The 24,439-nt window shown below is 46.7% G+C and overlaps 1 protein-coding gene across 1 annotated transcript in view; it reads left to right on the top strand.

Annotated features, from left to right (window-relative positions):
* LOC142316860 (cartilage oligomeric matrix protein-like) overlaps positions 1-24,439 on the top strand; it is a 1,990,803-nt gene that overhangs the window by 1,943,225 nt on the left and 23,139 nt on the right. The gene's annotated exons all lie outside the window — the stretch shown is intronic.

The following is a 24,439-nucleotide window of genomic DNA, read 5'->3' as shown; positions in this document are numbered from 1 at the left end:
TGCCACTAAGTTTCTGCTGTGTTTTCTAGTATAATAGCTTAGTAAAAGTGAGCAGGAGGGTGTAATGCAGAGGTGCTTGAGATTGCTTGGCACCAGTGGGACACAAATAGAGTACAACAGCCACTTTTTGAATGCCACTAAGTTTCAGCTGTGTTTGCTATTATGATAGCTTAGTAAAAGTGAGCAAGAGGGTGTAATGCAGAGGTGCTTGAGATTGCTTGGCACCAGTGAGACACAAATGGCGTACAACAGCCACTTTTTGAATGCCACTAAGTTTCTGCTGTGTTTGCTAGTATAAAAGCTTAGTAAAAGTGAGCAGGAGGGTGTAATGAAGAGGTGCTTGAGATTGCTTGGCACCAGTGGGACACAAATGGAGTACAGCAGCCACTTTTTGGATGCCACTAAGTTTCAGCTGTCTTTGCTATTACAATAGCTTAGTAAAAGTGAGCAGGAAAGTGTAATGCAGAGGTGCTTGAGATTGCTTGGCACCAGTGGGACCCAAATGGAGTACAGCAGCCACTTTTTGGATGCCACTAAGCTTTTGCTGTGTTTGCTAGTATAATAGCTTTGTAAAAATGAGCAGGAGGGTGTAATGCAGAGGTGCTTGACATTGCTTGGCACCATTGGGACACAAATGGAGTACAACAGCCAGTTTTTGGATTCCACTAAGTTTCTGCTGTGTTTGCTAGTATAATAGCTTAGTAAAAGTGAGCAGGAGGGTGTAATGCAGAGGTGCTTGAGATTGCTTGGCACCAGTGGGACACAAATGGAGTACAACAGCCACTTTTTGGATGCCACTAAGTTTCTGCTGTGTTTGCTAGTATAATAGCTTAGTAAAAGTGAGCAGGATGATGTAATGCAGAGGTGCTTGAGATTGCTTGGAACCAGTGGGACACAAATTGAGTACAACAGCAACTTTTTGGATGCCACTAAGTTTCTGCTGTGTTTGCTAGTATAATAGCTTAGTAAAAGTGAGCAGGAGGGTGTAATGCAGAGGTGCTTGAGATTGCTTGGAACCAGTGGGACCCAAATGGAGTACAGCAGCCACTTTTTGGATGCCATTAAGTTTCAGTTGTATTTGCTAGTATAATAGCTTAGAAAAAGTGAGCAGGAGGGTGTAATGCAGAGGTGCTTGAGATTGCTTGGCACCAGTGAGACAAAAATGTAGTACAGCAGCCACTTTTTGGATGCCACTAAGTTTCTGCTGTGTTTGCTAAAATAATAGCTTAGTAAAAGTGAGCAGCAGGGAGTAATGCAGAGGTGCTTGAGATTGCTTGGCACCAGTGGAACACAAATGGAGTACAACAGGCACTTTTTGAATGCCACTAAGTTTCAGCTGTGTTTGCTATTATGATAGCTTAGTAAAAGTGAGAAAGAGGGTGTAATGCAGAGGTTCTTGAGATTGCTTGGCACAAGTGGGACACAAATGGAGTACTGCAGCCACTTTTTGGATGCCATTAAGTTTCTGCTTTGTTTGCTAGAAAAATAGCTTAGTAAAACTAAGCAGGAGGGTGTAATGCAGACATGCTTGAGATTGCTTGGCACCAGTGGGACACAAATGGAGTACAACAGCCACTTTTTGGATGCCATTAAGTTTCAGCTGTCTTTGCTATTATAATAGCTTAGTAAAAGTGAGCAGGAAAGTGTAATGCAGAGGTGCTTGAGATTGCTTGGCACCAGTGGGACCCATATGGAGTATAGCAGCCACTTTTTGGATGCCACTAAGTTTCTGCTGTGTTTGCTAGTATTATAGCTTAGTAAAAGTGAGCAGGAGGGAGTAATGCAGAGGTGCTTGAGATTGCTTGGCACCAGTGGGACACAAATGGGGTACAACAGCCACTTTTTGGATGCCACTAAGTTTCTGCTGTGTTTGCTAGTATAATAGCTTAGTAAAAATGAGCAGGAGGGTTTAATGCAGAGGTGCTTGACATTGCTTGGCACCAGTGGGACACAAATGGAGTACAACCGCCACTTTTTGGATGCCACTAAGTTTCTGCTTTTTTTGCTAGTATAATAGCTTAGTAAAAGTGAGCAGGAGGGAGTAATGCAGAGGTGCTTGAGATTGCTTGGCACCAGTGGAACACAAATGGAGTACAACAGCCACTTTTTGGATGCCGCTAAGTTTCTGCTGTGTTTGCTAGTATAATAGCTTTGTAAAAGTGAGCAGGATGATGTAATGCAGAGGTTCTTGAGATTGCTTGGCACCAGTGGGACACAAATGGAGTACAACAGCCACTTTTTGGATGCCGCTAAGTTTCTGCTTTGTTTGCTAGAAAAATAGCTTAGTAAAAGTAAGCAGGAGGGTGTAATGCAGACATGCTTGTGATTGCTTGGCACCAGTGGGACACAAATGGAGTACAACAGCCACTTTTTGGATGCCATTAAGTTTCAGTTGTTTTTGCTATTATAATAGGTTAGTAAAAGTGAGCAGGAAAGTGTAATGCAGAGGTGCTTGGGATTGCTTGGCACCAGTGGGACCCATATGGAGTACAACAGCCACTTTTTGGATGCCACTAAGTTTCTGCTGTGTTTGCTAGTATTATAGCTTAGTAAAAGAGAGCAGGATGATGTAATGCAGAGGTTCTTGAGATTGCTTGGCACCAGTGGGACACAAATGGAGTACAACAGCCACTTTTTGGATGCCACTAAGTTTCTGCTGTGTTTGCTAGTATAATAGCTTAGTAAAAGTGAGCAGGAGGATGTAATGCAGAGGTGCTTGAGATTGCTTGGAACCAGTGGGACCCAAATGGAGTACAGCAGCCACTTTTTGGATGCCATTAAGTTTCTGCTGTGTTTGCTAAAATAATAGCTTAGTAAAAGTGAGCAGCAGGGAGTAATGTAGAGATGCTTGAGATTGGTTGGCATCAGTGGGACACAAATGGAGTACAACAGCCACTTTTTGGATGCCACTAAGTTTCTGCTGTGTTTGCTAGTAAAATAGCATTGTAAAAATGAGCAGGAGGGTTTAATGCAGAGGTGCTTGACATTGCTTGGCACCAGTGGGACACAAATGGAGTACAACAGCCACTTTTTGGATGCCACTAAGTTTCTGCTTTTTTTGCTAGTATAATAGCTTAGTAAAAGTAAGCAGGAGGGTGTAATGCAGAGGTGCTTGAGATTGCTTGGCACCAGTGGGACACAAATGGAGTACAACAGCCAGTTTATGGATTCCACTAAGTTTCTGCTGTGTTTGCTAGTATAATAGCTTAGTAAATGTGAGCAGGAGGGAGTAATGCAGAGGTGCTTGAGATTGCTTGGCATCAGTGGGACACAAATGGAGTACAACAGCCACTTTTTGGATGCCGCTAAGTTTCTGCTGTGTTTGCTAGTATAATAGCTTAGTAAAAGTGAGCAGGATGATGTAATGCAGAGGTTCTGGAGATTGCTTGGCACCAGTGGGACATAAATGTAGTACAGCAGCCACTTTTTGGATGCCACTAAGTTTCTGCTGTGTTTGCTAAAATAATAGCTTAGTAAAAGTGAGCAGCAGGGAGTAATGTAGAGGTGCTTGAGATTGGTTGGCATCAGTGGGACACAAATGGAGTACAACAGGAACGCTTTGGATGCCACTACGTTTCTACTGTGTTTGCTTGTATAATAGCTTAGTAAAAGTGAGCAGGAGGGTGTAATGCAGAGGTGCTTGAGATTGCTTGGCACCAGTGGGACCCAAAAGGAGTACAACAGCCACTTTTTGGATGCCACTAAGTTTCAGCTTTGTTTGCTAAAATAATAGCTTAGTAAAAGTGAGCAGCAGGGAGTAATGCAGAGGTGCTTGAGACTGCTTGGCACCAGTGGGACACAAATGGAGTACAACAGGCACTTTTTGAATGCCACTAAGTTTCAGCTGTGTTTGCTATTATGATAGCTTAGTAAAAGTGAGCAAGAGGGTGTAATGCAGAGATTCTTGAGATTGCTTGGCACAAGTGGGACACAAATGGAGTACAGCAGCCACTTTTTGGATGCCATTAGGTTTCTGCTTTGTTTGCTAGAAAAATAGCTTAGTAAAAGTAAGCAGGAGGGTGTAATGCAGACATGCTTGAGATTGCTTGGCACCAGTGGGACACAAATGGAGTACAACAGCCACTTTTTGGATGCCACTAAGTTTCTGCTGTGTTTGCTAGTATTATAGCTTAGTAAAAGTGAGCAGGAGGGAGTAATGCAGAGGTGCTTGAGGATGCTTGGCAACAGTGGGACACAAATGGGGTACAACAGCCACTTTTTGGATGCCACTAAGTTTCTGCTGTCTTTGCTAGTATAATAGCTTAGTAAAAGTGGGCAGGAGGGTGTAATGCAGAGGTGCTTGAGATTGCTTGGTACCATTGGGACACAAATGGAGTACAACAGCTACTTTTTGGATGCCACTAAGTTTCTGCTTTGTTTGCTAGTATAATAGCTTAGTAAAAGTAAGCAGGAGGGTGTAATGCAGAGGTGCTTGAGATTGCTTGGCACCAGTGGGACACAAATGGAGTACAACAGCCAGTTTTTGGATGCCACTAAGTTTCTGCTGTTTTTGCTAGTATAATAGCTTAGTAAAAGTAGGCAGGAGGGTGTAATGCAGAGGTGCTTAAGATTGCTTGTCACCAGTGGGACACAAATGGAGTACAACAGCCACTTTTTCGATGCCACTAAGTTTCTGCTGTGTTTTTTAGTATAATAGCTTAATAAAAGTGAGCAGGAGGGTGTAATGCAGAGGTGTTGAGATTTTTTTGGCACCAGTGGGACACAAATGGAGTACAACAGCCCCTTTTTGGATGCCACTAAGTTTCTGCTGTGTTTGCTAGTATAATAGCTTAGTAAAAGTGAGCAGGAGGGAGTAATGCAGAGGTGCTTGAGATTGCTTTGCACCAGTGGGACACAAATGGGGTACAACAGCCACTTTTTGGATGGCACTAGGTTTCTGCTGTCTTTGCTAGTATAATAGCTTAGCAAAAGTGAGCAGGAGTGTGTAATGCAGAGGTGCTTGAGATTGTTTGGCACCAGTGGGACACAAATGGAGTACAACAGCCACTTTTTGGATGCCACTATGTTTCTGCTATTTTTGCTAGTATAATAGCTTAGTAAAAGTGAGCAGGAGGGTGTAATGCTGAGGTGCTTGAGATTGCTTGGCACCAGTGGGACACAAATGGAGTATAACAGCCACTTTTTGGATGCCACTAAGTTTCAGCTGTTTGCTAGTATAATAGCTTTGTAAAAATGAGCAGGAGGATGTAATGCAGGGGTGTTTGAGATTGCTTGGCACCAGTGGGACACAAATGGAGTACAACAGACACTTTTTGGATGCCACTAAGTTTCTGCTGTGTTTGCTAGTGTTATAGCTTAGTAAAAGTGAGCAGGAGGGAGTAATGCAGAGGTGCTTGAGATTGCTTTGCACCAGTGGGACACAAATGGGGTACAACAGCCACTTTTTGGATGCCACTAAGTTTCTGCTGTGTTTGCTAGTATAATAGCTTAGTACAAAAGAGCAGGAGGGTGGAATGCAGAGCTGCTTGAGATTGCTTGGCACCAGTGGGACACAAATGGAGTACAACAGCCACTTTTTGGATGGCACTAGGTTTCTGCTGTCTTTGCTAGTATAATAACTTAGTAAAGTGAGCAGGAGGGTGTAATGCAGAGGTGCTTGAGATTGCTTGGCACCAGTGGGACACAAATGGAGTACAACAGCCACTTTTTGAATGCCACTAAGTTTCTGCTGTGTTTGCTATTATAATAGCTTAGTAAAAGTGAGCAGGAGGGTGTAATGCAGAGTTGCTTGAGATTGCTTGGCACCAGTGGGACCCAAATGGAGTACAACAGCAACTTTTTGGATGCCACTAAGTTTCTGCTGTGTTTTCTAGTATAATAGCTTAGTAAAAGTGAGCAGGAGGGTGTAATGCAGAGGTGCTTTAATTGCTTGGCACCAGTGGGACACAAATGGAGTACAACAGACACTTTTTGGATGCCACTAAGTTTCTGCTGTGTTTGCTAGTATAATAGCTTTGTAAAAATGAGCAGAAGGGTGTAATGCAGAGGTGCTTGAGAGTGCTTGGCACCAGTGGGACACAAATGGAGTACAACAGCCACTTTTTGGATGCCACTAAGTTTCTGCTGTGTTTCCTAGTATAATAGCTTAGTAAAAATAAGCAGGAGGGTGTAATCAGTGGCGTAACTAGAGTTTGATGGGCCCCGGTGCAAAGTTCAGACCTGGGCCCCCCCTCCATGTACACCGACACTTAGGGTACGGGAAAATGACACTGACACTCGGGGTACAGGATAATGATGCTGACACTTGGCTCTTACCCACAGCACCCAGATTTCCCATGATCTGAAATCCCTCTATCAGCACCCAGCTTTCCTATGTTCTGATATCCATCTTGTCCTCGGCACACTGCTTCCCCATGCTGTGCTATACATCTTTCCCTAAGCACTCAGCTTTCCCATATCAGAGCATGGGAAAGCTGGGTGCTGAGAAATGATGTATAGCAGAGCATGGGAAAGCTGGGTGCTGAGAGAAGATGTATAGCAGAGCATGGGAAAGCTGGGTCCTGAGGGAAAAGAGCCTTTTTTCCCTCAGCACAAAACGTTCCCATCCCCTGCTTGTATCTTTGTTCCCCCTTGTATATAGTTCTCCAAATACAATAATGGCCCCCACATAGCCTTCCAATAGTATAAAGGGTTCCACATAACCCTTCATATATTAGAATACACTTTCTTAGTCCTCCATGTATTATAATGCATTTCCCATAGTTCTCCATGCATTATAATTCACCCCATAGTACTCAATATATAATACTGCACCACATAGTCCTCCATATGTTATAATGCACCCCCATAATCCTCCATGTATAAAGTAGCCCTTCAATTATTATAATGAATTTCTCATTGTTCTCCATATATTATAATCCACCCCATAGTTCTCCATATATTATACTGCACCACATAGTCCCCAATGTTTTATAATGCACCCCCATAGTCCATGTATAAGGTAGCCTCCATAGTCCTCCATATATTATAATGTAGCCCCCATAGTCCTATATGTATTATAACGCAACCCCATAAAACTTCATATTGCATTATGCAGCCCCATACTCCTCCATGCATAATGCACCCCTATATTCCATGTATAAGGTGTCCTTCATTTTGTTTTATGCAGCCCCGAAACCTCCATATATAATAATGCAGCCAGCCTCTCCAGGCCTCCATGTATAATAATGCAGCCAGCCTCCTCAGGCCTCCATGTATAATGTAGCAGACAGCATCTCCAGGCCTCCATGTATAACAATGTACCCAGCCTCCTCAGGCCTCCATGTATAATGCAGTATCTCCAGGCCTCCATGTATAATGCAGTATCTCCAGGCCTCCATGTATAATGCAGCCTTTCCAGGCCTCCATGTATAATGCAGCCTATCCAGGCCTCCCTGTATAATGCAGCCTCTCCAGGCCTCCATGTATAATCATGCAGCCTCCCCAAACCTCCATGTATAATAATGCAGCCTCGCCAGATCTCCATGTATAATAATGCAGCCTCTCCAGACCTCCATGTATAAAAATGCAGCCTCTCCAGACCTCCATGTATAAATCAACCTCCTCAGACCTCCATGTATAAAGCAGCTTCTCCAGGCCTCCGTATATAATGCAGCCTCCTCAGACCTCCATGTATAAAGCAGCCTCTCCAGGCCTCCATGTATAATAATGCAGCTTCCCCAGACCTCCATATATAATGCAGACTCCTCAGAGCTCCATGTATAAAGCAGCCTCTCCAGGCTTCCATGTATAATAATGCAGCTTCCCCAGAACTGCCTTCCCAAGCCTCTGGCCACTGTTTACTCACTTCTATTAAAAAAAAACCCCAACAAGTACTCACCTTCTCTCTTCCTTCCACCGCTGCTGTCCTCCCCGCTGCTCGTTCTCCCGGTGCTGCGGTCGGCGTCCTCCCATCCTGCACTCTGTGCACTTAGCACAGCAGTCGCTCGGGAGTGACATCACTGCACGGGGGGAGAATGGTGATGCATAGCGCGGCGCCGGCCGTGCTATGCTTCATCATTACTGTGCGCGGTGATGGGGGAGATGCCGCAGCCGCTAACACCAGGTAGGGGGCCCCGGTGCCACCGCTGACACCAGGCAGGGGGGCCCGGTGTCGGCGGCAGCAGCGGGTCAAATAGCGGCCGCGTGGTCTGTGACAGATCAGCGCGGCTCCTCTCACAAAGACAGGAGCTGGCTGCTGATCTGCCTGGCGGCCGCCGGGCCCCTAGCCTCCCGGGTCCGGTCGCGATCGCGACCGCTGCGACCGCCGTAGTTACGCCACTGGGTGTAATGCAGAGGTGCTTGAGATTGCTTGGCACCAGTGGGACACAAATGGAGTACAACAGCCACTTTTTGGATGCCACTAAGTTTCTGCTGTCTTTGCTAGTATAATAGCTTAGTAAAAGTGAGCAGGAGGGTGTAATGCAGAGGTGCTTGAGATTGCTTGGTACCAGTGGGACACAAATGGAGTACAACAGCCAGTTTTTGGATGCCACTAAGTTTCTGCTTTGTTTGCTAGTAAAATAGCTTAGTAAAAGTGAGCAGGAGGGTGTAATGCAGAGGTGCTTAAGATTGCTTGGCACCAGTGGGACACAAATGGAGTACAACAGCCACTTTTTGGATGCCACTAAGTTTCTGCTGTGTTTTTTAGTATAATAGCTTAATAAAAGTGAGCAGGAGGGTGTAATGCAGAGGTGCTTGAGATTTTTTGGCACCAGTGGGACACAAATGGAGTACAACAGCCACTTTTGGATGCCACTAAGTTTCTGCTGTGTTTGCTAGTATAATAGCTTAGTAAAAGTGAGCAGGAGGGAGTAATGCAGAGGTGCTTGAGATTGCTTTGCACCAGTGGGACAAAAATGGGGTACAACAGCCACTTTTTGGATGGCACTAGGTTTCTGCTGTCTTTGCTAGTATAATAGCTTAGTAAAAGTGAGCAGGAGGGTGTAACGCAGAGGTGCTTGAGATTGCTTGGCACCAGTGGGACACAATTGGAGTACAACAGCCACTTTTTGGATGCCACTAAGTTTCTGCTATTTTTGCTAGTATAATAGCTTAGTAAAAGTGAGCAGGAGTGTGTAATGCTGAGGTGCTTGAGATTGCTTAGCACCAGTGGGACACAAATGGAGTACAACAGCCACTTTTTGGATGTCACTAAAGGGGGCTTTACAAGCTGCGACATCGCTAATGCGGAGTCGTTGGGGTCTCGGAATTTGTGACGCACATCCGGCCGCATTAGCGATGTTGCTGCGTGTGACACCGATGAGCGATTTTGCATCGTTGCAAAAACGTGCAAAATCGCTCATCGGTGACATTGGGGTCCATTCTCGATCATCGTTACTGCAGCAGTAACGATGTAGTTCGTCGCTCCTGCGGCAGCACACATCCCTATGTGTGACGCCGCAGGAACGAGGAAGCTCTCCTTACCTGCCTCCCGGCCGCAATGAGGAAGGAAGGAGATGGGCGGGATGTTACGTCCCGCTCATCTCCGCCCCTCCGCTGCTATTGGGCGGCCGCTCAGTGGCGTCGCTGTGATGCCGCATGGACCGCCCACTTAGAAAGGAGGCGGTTCGCCGGTCACAGCGACGTTGCCGGGCAGGTAAGTATGTGTGACGGGTGTGCGCGATGTTGTGCGCCATGGGCAGCGATTTGCCCGTGTCGCGCAACAGATGGGTCAGGTACCCACACTAGCGATATCGGGACCGATATCGCAGTGTGTAAAGTAGCCTTTAGTTTCTGCTGTGTTTTTTAGTATAATAGCTTATTAAAAGTGAGCAGGAGGGTGTAATGCAGAGGTGCTTGAGATTGCTTGGCACCAGTTGGACACAAATGGAGTACAACAGACACTTTTTGGATGCCACTAAGTTTCTGCTGTGTTTGCTAGTATTATAGCATAGTAAAAGTGAGCAGGATGATGTAATGCAGAGGTTCTTGAGATTGCTTGGCACCAGTGGGACACAAATGGAGTACAACAGCCACTTTTTGGATGCCACTAAGTTTCTGCTGTGTTTGCTAGTATAATAGCTTAGTAAAAGTGAGCAGGAGGATGTAATGCAGAGGTGCTTGAGATTGCTTGGAACCAGTGGGACCCAAATGGAGTACAGCAGCCACTTTTTGGATGCCATTAAGTTTCTGCTGTGTTTGCTAAAATAATAGCTTAGTAAAAGTGAGCAGCAGGGAGTAATGTAGAGATGCTTGAGATTGGTTGGCATCAGTGGGAAACAAATGGAGTACAACAGCCACGCTTTGGATGCCACTAAGTTTCTGCTGTGTTTGCTAGTATAATAGCTTAGTAAAAGTGAGCAGGAGGGAGTAATGCAGAGGTGCTTGAGATTGCTTGGCACCAGTGGGACACAAATGGAGTACAACAGCCACTTTTTGGATGCCACTAAGTTTCTGCTGTGTTTGCTAGTATTATAGCTTAGTAAAAGTGAGCAGGAGGGAGTAATGCAGAGGTGCTTGAGAATGCTTGGCCACAGTGGGACACAAATGGGGTACAACAGCCACTTTTTGGATGCCACTAAGTTTCTGCTGTGTTTGCTAGTATAATAGCTTAGTAAAAGTGAGCAGGAGGGAGTAATGCAGAGGTGCTTGAAATTGCTTGGCACCAGTGGGACACAAATGGGGTACAACAGCCACTTTTTGGATGCCACTAAGTTTCTGCTGTGTTTGCTGGTAAAATAGCATTGTAAAAATGAGCAGGAGGGTTTAATGCAGAGGTGCTTGACATTGCTTGGCACCAGTGGGACACAAATGGAGTACAACAGCCACTTTTTGGATGCCACTAAGTTTCTGCTTTTTTTGCTAGTATAATAGCTTAGTAAAAGTAAGCAGGAGGGTGTAATGCAGAGGTGCTTGAGATTGCTTGGCACCAGTGGGACACAAATGGAGTACAACAGCCAGATTATGGATTCCACTAAGTTTCTGCTGTGTTTGCTAGTATAATAGCTTAGTAAATGTGAGCAGGAGGGAGTAATGCAGAGGTGCTTGAGATTGCTTGGCACCAGTGGAACACAAATAGAGTACAACAGCCACTTTTTGGATGCCGCTAAGTTTCTGCTGTGTTGCTAGTATAATAGCTTAGTAAAAGTGAGCAGGATGATGTAATGCAGAGGTTCTTGAGATTGCTTAGCACCAGTGGGACACAAATGGAGTACAGCAGCCACTTTTTGGATGCCATTAAGTTTCTGCTGTGTTTGCTAAAATAATAGCTTAGTAAAAGTGAGCAGCAGGGAGTAATGCAGAGGTGCTTGAGACTGCTTGGCACCAGTGGGACACAAATGGAGTACAACAGGCACTTTTTGAATGCCACTAAGTTTCAGCTGTGTTTGCTATTATGATAGCTTAGTAAAAGTGAGCAAGAGGGTGTAATGCAGAGATTCTTGAGATTGCTTGGCACAAGTGGGACACAAATGGAGTACAGCAGCCACTTTTTGGATGCCATTAGGTTTCTGCTTTGTTTGCTAGAAAAATAGCTTAGTAAAAGTAAGCAGGAGGGTGTAATGCAGACATGCTTGAGATTGCTTGGCACCAGTGGGACACAAATGGAGTACAACAGCCACTTTTTGGATGCCACTAAGTTTCTGCTGTGTTTGCTAGTATTATAGCTTAGTAAAAGTGAGCAGGAGGGAGTAATGCAGAGGTGCTTGAGGATGCTTGGCAACAGTGGGACACAAATGGGGTACAACAGCCACTTTTTGGATGCCACTAAGTTTCTGCTGTCTTTGCTAGTATAATAGCTTAGTAAAAGTGGGCAGGAGGGTGTAATGCAGAGGTGCTTGAGATTGCTTGGTACCATTGGGACACAAATGGAGTACAACAGCTACTTTTTGGATGCCACTAAGTTTCTGCTTTGTTTGCTAGTATAATAGCTTAGTAAAAGTAAGCAGGAGGGTGTAATGCAGAGGTGCTTGAGATTGCTTGGCACCAGTGGGACACAAATGGAGTACAACAGCCAGTTTTTGGATGCCACTAAGTTTCTGCTGTTTTTGCTAGTATAATAGCTTAGTAAAAGTAGGCAGGAGGGTGTAATGCAGAGGTGCTTAAGATTGCTTGTCACCAGTGGGACACAAATGGAGTACAACAGCCACTTTTTCGATGCCACTAAGTTTCTGCTGTGTTTTTTAGTATAATAGCTTAATAAAAGTGAGCAGGAGGGTGTAATGCAGAGGTGCTTGAGATTTTTTTGGCACCAGTGGGACACAAATGGAGTACAACAGCCCCTTTTTGGATGCCACTAAGTTTCTGCTGTGTTTGCTAGTATAATAGCTTAGTAAAAGTGAGCAGGAGGGAGTAATGCAGAGGTGCTTGAGATTGCTTTGCACCAGTGGGACACAAATGGGGTACAACAGCCACTTTTTGGATGGCACTAGGTTTCTGCTGTCTTTGCTAGTATAATAGCTTAGCAAAAGTGAGCAGGAGTGTGTAATGCAGAGGTGCTTGAGATTGTTTGGCACCAGTGGGACACAAATGGAGTACAACAGCCACTTTTTGGATGCCACTATGTTTCTGCTATTTTTGCTAGTATAATAGCTTAGTAAAAGTGAGCAGGAGGGTGTAATGCTGAGGTGCTTGAGATTGCTTGGCACCAGTGGGACACAAATGGAGTACAACAGCCACTTTTTGGATGCCACTAAGTTTCAGCTGTTTGCTAGTATAATAGCTTTGTAAAAATGAGCAGGAGGATGTAATGCAGGGGTGTTTGAGATTGCTTGGCACCAGTGGGACACAAATGGAGTACAACAGACACTTTTTGGATGCCACTAAGTTTCTGCTGTGTTTGCTAGTGTTATAGCTTAGTAAAAGTGAGCAGGAGGGAGTAATGCAGAGGTGCTTGAGATTGCTTTGCACCAGTGGGACACAAATGGGGTACAACAGCCACTTTTTGGATGCCACTAAGTTTCTGCTGTGTTTGCTAGTATAATAGCTTAGTACAAAAGAGCAGGAGGGTGGAATGCAGAGCTGCTTGAGATTGCGTGGCACCAGTGGGACACAAATGGAGTACAACAGCCACTTTTTGGATGGCACTAGGTTTCTGCTGTCTTTGCTAGTATAATAACTTAGTAAAGTGAGCAGGAGGGTGTAATGCAGAGGTGCTTGAGATTGCTTGGCACCAGTGGGACACAAATGGAGTACAACAGCCACTTTTTGAATGCCACTAAGTTTCTGCTGTGTTTGCTATTATAATAGCTTAGTAAAAGTGAGCAGGAGGGTGTAATGCAGAGTTGCTTGAGATTGTTTGGCACCAGTGGGACCCAAATGGAGTACAACAGCAACTTTTTGGATGCCACTAAGTTTCTGCTGTGTTTTCTAGTATAATAGCTTAGTAAAAGTGAGCAGGAGGGTGTAATGCAGAGGTGCTTTAATTGCTTGGCACCAGTGGGACACAAATGGAGTACAACAGACACTTTTTGGATGCCACTAAGTTTCTGCTGTGTTTGCTAGTATAATAGCTTTGTAAAAATGAGCAGAAGGGTGTAATGCAGAGGTGCTTGAGAGTGCTTGGCACCAGTGGGACACAAATGGAGTACAACAGCCACTTTTTGGATGCCACTAAGTTTCTGCTGTGTTTCCTAGTATAATAGCTTAGTAAAAATAAGCAGGAGGGTGTAATCAGTGGCGTAACTAGAGTTTGATGGGCCCCGGTGCAAAGTTCAGACCTGGGCCCCCCCTCCATGTACACCGACACTTAGGGTACGGGAAAATGACACTGACACTCGGGGTACAGGATAATGATGCTGACACTTGGCTCTTACCCACAGCACCCAGATTTCCCATGATCTGAAATCCCTCTATCAGCACCCAGCTTTCCTATGTTCTGATATCCATCTTGTCCTCGGCACACTGCTTCCCCATGCTGTGCTATACATCTTTCCCTAAGCACTCAGCTTTTCCATATCAGAGCATGGGAAAGCTGGGTGCTGAGAAATGATGTATAGCAGAGCATGGGAAAGCTGGGTGCTGAGAGAAGATGTATAGCAGAGCATGGGAAAGCTGGGTCCTGAGGGAAAAGAGCCTTTTTTCCCTCAGCACAAAACGTTCCCATCCCCTGCTTGTATCTTTGTTCCCCCTTGTATATAGTTCTCCAAATACAATAATGGCCCCCACATAGCCTTCCAATAGTATAAAGGGTTCCACATAACCCTTCATATATTAGAATACACTTTCTTAGTCCTCCATGTATTATAATGCATTTCCCATAGTTCTCCATGCATTATAATTCACCCCATAGTACTCAATATATAATACTGCACCACATAGTCCTCCATATGTTATAATGCACCCCCATAATCCTCCATGTATAAAGTAGCCCTTCAATTATTATAATGAATTTCTCATTGTTCTCCATATATTATAATCCACCCCATAGTTCTCCATATATTATACTGCACCACATAGTCCCCAATGTTTTATAATGCACCCCCATAGTCCATGTATAAGGTAGCCTCCATAGTCCTCCATATATTATAATGTAGCCCCCATAGTCCTATATGTATTATAACGCAACCCCATAAAACTTCATATTGCATTATGCAGCCCCATACTCCTCCATGCATAATGCACCCCTATATTCCATGTATAAGGTGTCCTTCATTTTGTTTTATGCAGCCCCGAAACCTCCATATATAATAATGCAGCCAGCCTCTCCAGGCCTCCATGTATAATAATGCAGCCAGCCTCCTCAGGCCTCCATGTATAATGTAGCAGCCAGCATCTCCAAGCCTCCATGTATAACAATGTACCCAGCCTCCTCAGGCCTCCATGTATAATGCAGTATCTCCAGGCCTCCATGTATAATGCAGTATCTCCAGGCCTCCATGTATAATGCAGCCTTTCCAGGCCTCCATGTATAATGCAGCCTATCCAGGCCTCCCTGTATAATGCAGCCTCTCCAGGCCTCCATGTATAATCATGCAGCCTCCCCAAACCTCCATGTATAATAATGCAGCCTCGCCAGATCTCCATGTATAATAATGCAGCCTCTCCAGACCTCCATGTATAAAAATGCAGCCTCTCCAGACCTCCATGTATAAATCAACCTCCTCAGACCTCCATGTATAAAGCAGCTTCTCCAGGCCTCCGTATATAATGCAGCCTCCTCAGACCTCCATGTATAAAGCAGCCTCTCCAGGCCTCCATGTATAATAATGCAGCTTCCCCAGACCTCCATATATAATGCAGACTCCTCAGAGCTCCATGTATAAAGCAGCCTCTCCAGGCTTCCATGTATAATAATGCAGCTTCCCCAGAACTGCCTTCCCAAGCCTCTGGCCACTGTTTACTCACTTCTATTAAAAAAAACCCCCAACAAGTACTCACCTTCTCTCTTCCTTCCACCGCTGCTGTCCTCCCCGCTGCTCGTTCTCCCGGTGCTGCGGTCGGCGTGCTCCCATCCTGCACTCTGTGCACTTAGCACAGCAGTCGCTCGGGAGTGACGTCACTGCACGGGGGGAGAATGGTGATGCATAGCGCGGCGCCGGCCGTGCTATGCTTCATCATTACTGTGCGCGGTGACGGGGGAGATGCCGCAGCCGCTAACACCAGGTAGGGGGCCCCGGTGCCACCGCTGACACCAGGCAGGGGGGCCCGGTGTCGGCGGCAGCAGCGGGTCAAATAGCGGCCGCGTGGTCTGTGACAGATCAGCGCGGCTCCTCTCACAAAGACAGGAGCTGGCTGCTGATCTGCCTGGCGGCCGCCGGGCCCCTGACCTCCCGGGTCCGGTCGCGATCGCGACCGCTGCGACCGCCGTAGTTACGCCACTGGGTGTAATGCAGAGGTGCTTGAGATTGCTTGGCACCAGTGGGACACAAATGGAGTACAACAGCCACTTTTTGGATGCCACTAAGTTTCTGCTGTCTTTGCTAGTATAATAGCTTAGTAAAAGTGAGCAGGAGGGTGTAATGCAGAGGTGCTTGAGATTGCTTGGTACCAGTGGGACACAAATGGAGTACAACAGCCAGTTTTTGGATGCCACTAAGTTTCTGCTTTGTTTGCTAGTAAAATAGCTTAGTAAAAGTGAGCAGGAGGGTGTAATGCAGAGGTGCTTAAGATTGCTTGGCACCAGTGGGACACAAATGGAGTACAACAGCCACTTTTTGGATGCCACTAAGTTTCTGCTGTGTTTTTTAGTATAATAGCTTAATAAAAGTGAGCAGGAGGGTGTAATGCAGAGGTGCTTGAGATTTTTTGGCACCAGTGGGACACAAATGGAGTACAACAGCCACTTTTGGATGCCACTAAGTTTCTGCTGTGTTTGCTAGTATAATAGCTTAGTAAAAGTGAGCAGGAGGGAGTAATGCAGAGGTGCTTGAGATTGCTTTGCACCAGTGGGACAAAAATGGGGTACAACAGCCACTTTTTGGATGGCACTAGGTTTCTGCTGTCTTTGCTAGTATAATAGCTTAGTAAAAGTGAGCAGGAGGGTGTAACGCAGAGGTGCTTGAGATTGCTTGGCACCAGTGGGACACAATTGGAGTACAACAGCCACTTTTTGGATGCCACTAAGTTTCTGCTATTTTTGCTAGTATAATAGCTTAGTAAAAGTGAGCAGGAGGGTGTAATGCTGAGGTGCTTGAGATTGCTTGGCACCAGTGGGACACAAATGGAGTACAACAGCCACTTTTTGGATGTCACTAAAGGGGGCTTTACAAGCTGCGACATCGCTAATGCGGAGTCGTTGGGGTCTCGGAATTTGTGACGCACATCCGGCCGCATTAGCGATGTTGCTGCGTGTGACACCGATGAGCGATTTTGCATCGTTGCAAAAACGTGCAAAATCGCTCATCGGTGACATTGGGGTCCATTCTCGATCATCGTTACTGCAGCAGTAACGATGTAGTTCGTCGCTCCTGCGGCAGCACACATCCCTATGTGTGACGCCGCAGGAACGAGGAAGCTCTCCTTACCTGCCTCCCGGCCGCAATGAGGAAGGAAGGAGATGGGCGGGATGTTACGTCCCGCTCATCTCCGCCCCTCCGCTGCTATTGGGCGGCCGCTCAGTGGCGTCGCTGTGATGCCGCATGGACCGCCCACTTAGAAAGGAGGCGGTTCGCCGGTCACAGCGACGTTGCCGGGCAGGTAAGTATGTGTGACGGGTGTGCGCGATGTTGTGTGCCATGGGCAGCGATTTGCCCGTGTCGCGCAACAGATGGGTCGGGTACCCACACTAGCGATATCGGGACCGATATCGCAGTGTGTAAAGTAGCCTTTAGTTTCTGCTGTGTTTTTTAGTATAATAGCTTATTAAAAGTGAGCAGGAGGGTGTAATGCAGAGGTGCTTGAGATTGCTTGGCACCAGTTGGACACAAATGGAGTACAACAGACACTTTTTGGATGCCACTAAGTTTCTGCTGTGTTTGCTAGTATTATAGCATAGTAAAAGTGAGCAGGATGATGTAATGCAGAGGTTCTTGAGATTGCTTGGCACCAGTGGGACACAAATGGAGTACAACAGCCACTTTTTGGATGCCATTAAGTTTCTGCTGTGTTTGCTAGTATAATAGCTTAGTAAAAGTGAGCAGGAGGATGTAATGCAGAGGTGCTTGAGATTGCTTGGAACCAGTGGGACCCAAATGGAGTACAGCAGCCACTTTTTGGATGCCATTAAGTTTCTGCTGTGTTTGCTAAAATAATAGCTTAGTAAAAGTGAGCAGCAGGGAGTAATGTAGAGATGCTTGAGATTGGTTGGCATCAGTGGGACACAAATGGAGTACAACAGCCACGCTTTGGATGCCACTACGTTTCTGCTTTGTTTGCTAGTATAATAGCTTAGTGAAAGTGAGCAGGAGGGTGTATTGCAGAGGTGCTTGAGATTGCTTGGCACCAGTGGGACACAAATGGAGTACAACAGCCACTTTTTGGATGCCACTAAGTTTCTGCTGTGTTTGCTAGTATTATAGCTTAGTAAAAGTGAGCAGGAGGGAGTAATGCAGAGGTGCTTGAGAATGCTTGGCCACAGTGGGACACAAATGGGGTACAACAGCCACTTTTTGGATGCCACTAAGTTTCTGCTGTGTTTGCTAGTATAATAGCTTAGTAAAAGTGAGCAGGAGGGAGTAATGCAGAGGTGCTTGAGATTGCTTGGCACCAGTGGGACACAAATGGGGTACAACAGCCACTTTTTGGATGCCACTAAGTTTCTGCTGTGTTTGCTAGTAAAATAGCATTGTAAAAATGAGCAGGAGGGTTTAATGCAGAGGTGCTTGACATTGCTTGGCACCAGTGGGACACAAATGGAGTACAACAGCCACTTTTTGGATGCCACTAAGTTTCTGCTTTTTTTGCTAGTATAATAGCTTAGTAAAAGTAAGCAGGAGGGTGTAATGCAGAGGTGCTTGAGATTGCTTGGCACCAGTGGGACACAAATGGAGTACAACAGCCAGATTATGGATTCCACTAAGTTTCTGCTGTGTTTGCTAGTATAATAGCTTAGTAAATGTGAGCAGGAGGGAGTAATGCAGAGGTGCTTGAGATTGCTTGGCACCAGTGGAACACAAATAGAGTACAACAGCCACTTTTTGGATGCCGCTAAGTTTCTGCTGTGTTTGCTAGTATAATAGCTTAGTAAAAGTGAGCAGGATGATGTAATGCAGAGGTTCTTGAGATTGCTTAGCACCAGTGGGACACAAATAGAGTACAGCAGCCACTTTTTGGATGCCATTAAGTTTCTGCTGTGTTTGCTAAAATAATAGCTTAGTAAAAGTGAGCAGCAGGGAGTAATGTAGAGATGCTTGAGATTGGTTGGCATCAGTGGGACACAAATGGAGTACAACAGCCACTTTTTGGATGCCACTAAGGTTCAGCTGTGTTTGTTAGTATAATAGCTTAGTGAAAGTGAGCAGGAGGGTGTAATACAGAGGTGCTTGAGATTGCTTGGCACCAGTGGGACACAAATGGAGTACAACAGCCACTTTTTGGATGCTGCTAAGTTTCTGCTGTGTTTGCTAGTATAATAGCTTAGTAAAAGTGAGCAGGATGATGTAATGCAGAGGTTCTGGAGATTGCTTGGCACCAGTGGGACACAAATGGAGTACAGCAGCCACTTTTTGGATGCCATTAAGTTTCAGTTGTATTTGCTAGTATAATAGCTTAGAAAAAGTGAGCAGGAGGGTGTAATGCAGAGGTGCTTGAGATTGCTTGGCACCAGTGGGACATAAATGTAGTACAGCAGCCACTTTTTGGATGCCACTAAGTTTCTGCTTTGTTTGCTAAAATAATAGCTTAGTAAAAGTGAGCAGCAGGGAGTAATGCAGAGGTGCTTGAGACTGCTTGGCACCAGTGGGACACAAATGGAGTACAACAGGCACTTTTTGAATGCCGCTAAGTTTCAGCTGTGTTTGCTATTATGATAGCTTAGTAAAAGTGAGCAAGAGGGTGTAATGCAGAGATTCTTTAGATTGCTTGGCACAAGTGGGACACAAATGGAGTACAGCAGCCACTTTTTGGATGCCATTAAGTTTCTGCTTTGTTTGCTGGAAACATAGCTTAGTAAAAGTAAGCAGGAGGGTGTAATGCAGACATGCTTGAGATTGCTTGGCACCAGTGGGACACAAATGGAGTACAACAGCCACTTTTTGGATGCCACTAAGTTTCTGCTGTGTTTGCTAGTATTATAGCTTAGTAAAAGTGAGCAGGAGGGAGTAATGCAGAGGTGCTTGAGGATGCTTGGCAACAGTGGGACACAAATGGGGTACAACAGCCACTTTTTGGATGCCACTAAGTTTCTGCTGTCTTTGCTAGTATAATAGCTTAGTAAAAGTGGGCAGGAGGGTGTAATGCAGAGGTGCTTGAGATTGCTTGGTACCATTGGGACACAAATGGAGTACAACAGCTACTTTTTGGATGCCACTAAGTTTCTGCTTTGTTTGCTAGTATAATAGCTTAGTAAAAGTAAGCAGGAGGGTGTAATGCAGAAGTGCTTGAGATTGCTTGGCACCAGTGGGACACAAATGGAGTACAACAGCCAGTTTTTGGATGCCACTAAGTTTCTGCTGTTTTTGCTAGTATAATAGCTTAGTAAAAGTAAGCAGGAGGGTGTAATGCAGAGGTGCTTAAGATTGCTTGTCACCAGTGGGACACCAATGGAGTACAACAGCCACTTTTTCGATGCCACTAAGTTTCTGCTGTGTTTTTTAGTATAATAGTTTAATAAAAGTGAGCAGGAGGGTGTAATACAGAGGTGCTTGAGATTTTTTGGCACCAGTGGGACACAAATGGAGTACAACAGCCACTTTTTGGATGTCACTAAGTTTCTGCTGTGTTTGCTAGTATAATAGCTTAGTAAAAGTGAGCAGGAGGGAGTAATGCAGAGGTGCTTGAGATTGCTTTGCACCAGTGGGACACAAATGGGGTACAACAGCCACTTTTTGGATGGCACTAGGTTTCTGCTGTCTTTGCTAGTATAATAGCTTAGCAAAAGTGAGCAGGAGTGTGTAATGCAGAGGTGCTTGAGATTGCTTGGCACCAGTGGGACACAAATGGAGTACAACAGCCACTTTTTGGATGCCACTAAGTTTCAGCTGTTTGCTAGTATAGTAGCTTAGTAAAAGTGAGCAGGAGGGTGTAATGCAGAGGTGCTTGAGATTGCTTGGCACCAGTGGGACATAAACGGAGTACAACAGCCACTTTTTGGATGCCACTAAGTTTCTGGTGTGTTTGCTAGTAGAATAGCTAAGTAAAAGTGAGCTGGAGGGTGTAATGAAGAGGTGCTGGAGATTGCTTGGAACCAGTTGCACAATAATGGTGTACAGCAGCCACTCTTTGGATGGCACTAACTGGCAGCACTCTTTTCCATTAAAATGGTATTGCAAGAATGTGCAGGAGGGTACAGTGGCCGGGTTGTGGGTCAGTGGAGAGGAAAGGGAGCTTAAGTTTCTATCCCTCCTAATGGTGAAATGCAGCAAGGAATTCCCTGACCTTAGGTACACAGACGCTGTTATCTGAAGAAGTATACAGCCTTTCCACGGACCTGACTTTCACGTATGGCTCTGAGCCGGATGAAATGAGCCCTGAAAAGGGCTGAAAGAAACTTCTATCCCTATTCTGTATTGCGCTGTGTGTATAGCGTACACAGCAGGATCGGTGGCAGCAGCTGCGTGAGCGTTGTCTCTTCCCAGACAAAGAAGGCAGATAATGGCGTCCAGACGTGAAATGGCCGTTTTTAAAATGCAAGGGCATGTGACATGGACAGCCTATGACACATGCCCTTGCTTTTCTGGCAAAAAGTCCACTTAGCTGTGTGTGTGTCTGGGACTGGCTAACATGCTGGCCCACCCCACTACACGCGCTCTTAGAGAAAAAAAAATAAAAATGGCGATCGGCATTTTCTCAGCAGCACAGATCTAAAACCCATCCCCCACGCACAATATACGCTGAAATTTTATAATCATGTGAATCACAGAGTGACTCACACTATTACATTGAAAAGCCAGCTAGTAATTAGCTAGGCTTTTTGCTGATAGAACGTTCTCGAACGTAACTCGAACTGTCGAGCTTTTAGCAAAAAGCTCGAGCTCTAGTTCGATCTAGAACACCCCCCAAAATCACTCGAACATGAAATTGGCGAACCTCGAACCTCGAACATTGCTCAACTCTACTTGTGAGTCACACCGCTGAGGAGTTGTGGACGGTAAGCTCTGGAGAGTGAGACCTAGTTTCATCAATGGTTGTCTCCATTCAACCAGCAGCCAGGGAAGGCCGGGTGCGACAATGAGGCAAACCTGGGTGCGGCCCTTCGCCGTGACAATGTGCCACACGTGCCTTGTGTGACTCACATGTTGAACCTGCTTGTCCAGCAATTTTTAAACCACTATCCTGGCCTACATGGCCTTCTGCAGAGAGCACGGTGTAACACCTTCCTTGATCCACACACTCAGACGGGCTGTAAAGGATAGGCTAGAGGGAAGCCACTCACCAAGCAGGACCCCCAGAACCCTGAAACCCTTTAACCCCTTGTGAGACTGTGACCGGGGTTATCTATGACGGCCGGTATGTCTCGCCCAGGTTGTGCTCACTCCATGATAGAAAGTAAATCCACTATAGGGTTAATGCTGTTTCCCTACAGACTGAAGGAAGGGTTAAATAGAATCAGGAACAAGGGCAGGTGTGCCGGGTGTGAGGGAGTGAACAGAACTCCCTGAGTTTTCTGCTGGAGAGGCACATGTATTGTGTTATGGACTTTTGTTTGAAGATTAAAACCGTGTGCTGTGAACCTATATGCCTGGATCCCGTGTCTTCTGCTGCGCAGCCGACCGTGCTACCTCACATATGGTGGAGAATGCGGGCATCACAGCCGGTGAGGTGTAGCATCCATCCCTGGTGACCCAGCTGCGCATGTCCTGGATTCGAGCGGCTATACTACAGCCCAAACCCGGCGACGCCATGGAGGACATACTAAAGCATTTGGCTCAGGCTAATGCACAGCAACAACAGGCTAATGCACAGCAACAACAGGCTAATGCACAGCAACAACAGACCAATGCACACCTGCTCCAATCCTTGCAAGTGCAGGAAAAAAAATTCCAAGAACAGATGGATCAGGCCAATGCACGTCAGCAGCAAGCCTTGCAATTGCAGGAAAAAAGGCACCAAGAACAGATGGTTCTCCTGGCCAAGTCGATCCGTGCCGGACCGGCAGCAACAACCCCGGGACCGGGTGATGACGGCAGCGTCCGGAAAGCGGTGAGACAAGCGTTGCAAAAGATGACCCCGGGGGACGATGTGGAAGCGTTCCTGGCGGTGTTTGAGCGGGTGGCCGAGCGGGAAAAGCTGCCGACCCCCCAGTGGGCTGAGGTATTGTCACCCTATCTGACGGGGGAACCCCAAAAAGCGTACCTGGACCTCTGTACCGAGGACGCCATTGACTATGTGACCCTAAAAGCCGAAATACTGGCACGGTTGGGGGTGAATACCTATGTACGGGCTCAGCGGGTAAATCAGTGGTTCTATGAGGAAGCCAAACCCGTACGCTCCCAGGCCTATGACTTGTTGCATCTTGTAAAAAAATGGTTGCAGCCTGACACTCTGAGCCCGGCGCAGATGGTGGAAAGGGTAGTAGTGGATCGTTTTGTGCGCACTTTACCCGTCACCGTTCAACGGTGGGTAGGACAGGGTGACCCGAGTACCCTGGACCAGTTAGTGTTCCTGGTAGAGCGGCATGTGGCTACGCAGGACTTGATACGGGACACTGAGACTTTGCGTACCGCCCGTCGGTCCGGCCCCTCCAAGCCTAGGGCCAAGGACCCACCGCCGACAACGGTGCAGGAGTCCCCTACCGTCCCGCCTGAGGCCGCGGCCGCCAATCCTGAGGTCCGGAAGGTTCTGTACCCTAAACGACAACCCGTCAAGGGTGTTTCCGTCCCCATTAGATGTTGGCGGTGCCAGCGGGTGGGACATATGGAAGCCCAGTGTCCACTCACCACGGAGCCCATGGATTGTGGGGTTACCCGGCGGGGTTCAATGTATGCTCAGGTGGTGTGTACCGCTGACCTGGTCTCCCCAGAGACGGAGCCCCACTTGTGCCAAATACAGGTGAATGGATGTCCGGTTACAGGATTGTTGGATTCCGGAAGCTTAGTGACCCTTGTGCGATCCACCTTGAGGGCTAAAGTAAAGGCCACAGGATGTACCGTGGGGGTGGTTTGCATACATGGGGACCGCCGAGACTATCCCACGGGGATTGTCACCATCACAGCACCTTGCGGTCAGGTGCAACATGAGGTGGGACTTCTTAACACTCTTCCTTATGACGTGATCCTAGGAAGGGATCTGCCCTATTTTTGGACTTTATGGAAGGGACCCCCTAAGTCTCCTCAGATATTGGTCAGTCCGGGACCTGAGCCCTACAATCCTGAATCCGGGACACCTGCCGTAGGGGTCCCCATGATAGGGACAGAATGTGAACCCGATAGGTCGCCCCTAGAGGTATTGGCAGGAGAGGCTGAGACGGTCGAACCCATCCCGGAGTTGGAGGCGTCCCCGGATACGTTTGGGACTGCCCAACTCCAGGACCCTACATTAATACATGCCCGGAGTCGGGTGACAGTAATTGACGGGGTGGCACAGCTGCCCGGTGCCCAGGTAAGGTACCCCCATTTCGCTCTTAAGCAGGATTTACTCTACCGGGTAGATGAAATACGGGGCGTGGGGGTAGAGCAGTTGGTGGTGCCCCAGCCGCATCGTCGGCGGGTCCTCGACTTGGCTCATAAACACCTGATGAGTGGCCACCTGGGGGTCAAGAAAACGCAGGAGCGAATATTGCAAAGGTTCTATTGGCCCGGAGTCTTTGGGGAGGTAAAACGGTTCTGCGAAACCTGCCCGGAGTGTCAGCTTACCGCACCCCTGACCCATTTTCGCAGTCCGTTGGTACCGTTACCCATTATAGAAGTCCCTTTTGAACGGATAGGGATGGATCTGGTGGGGCCCCTCGTAAAGTCCGCTCGAG

Source organism: Anomaloglossus baeobatrachus, chromosome 1 (assembly GCF_048569485.1).
Source record: "Anomaloglossus baeobatrachus isolate aAnoBae1 chromosome 1, aAnoBae1.hap1, whole genome shotgun sequence".
Lineage (NCBI taxonomy): Eukaryota > Metazoa > Chordata > Amphibia > Anura > Aromobatidae > Anomaloglossus > Anomaloglossus baeobatrachus.
This window is presented reverse-complemented; position numbering and strand designations above follow the sequence as displayed.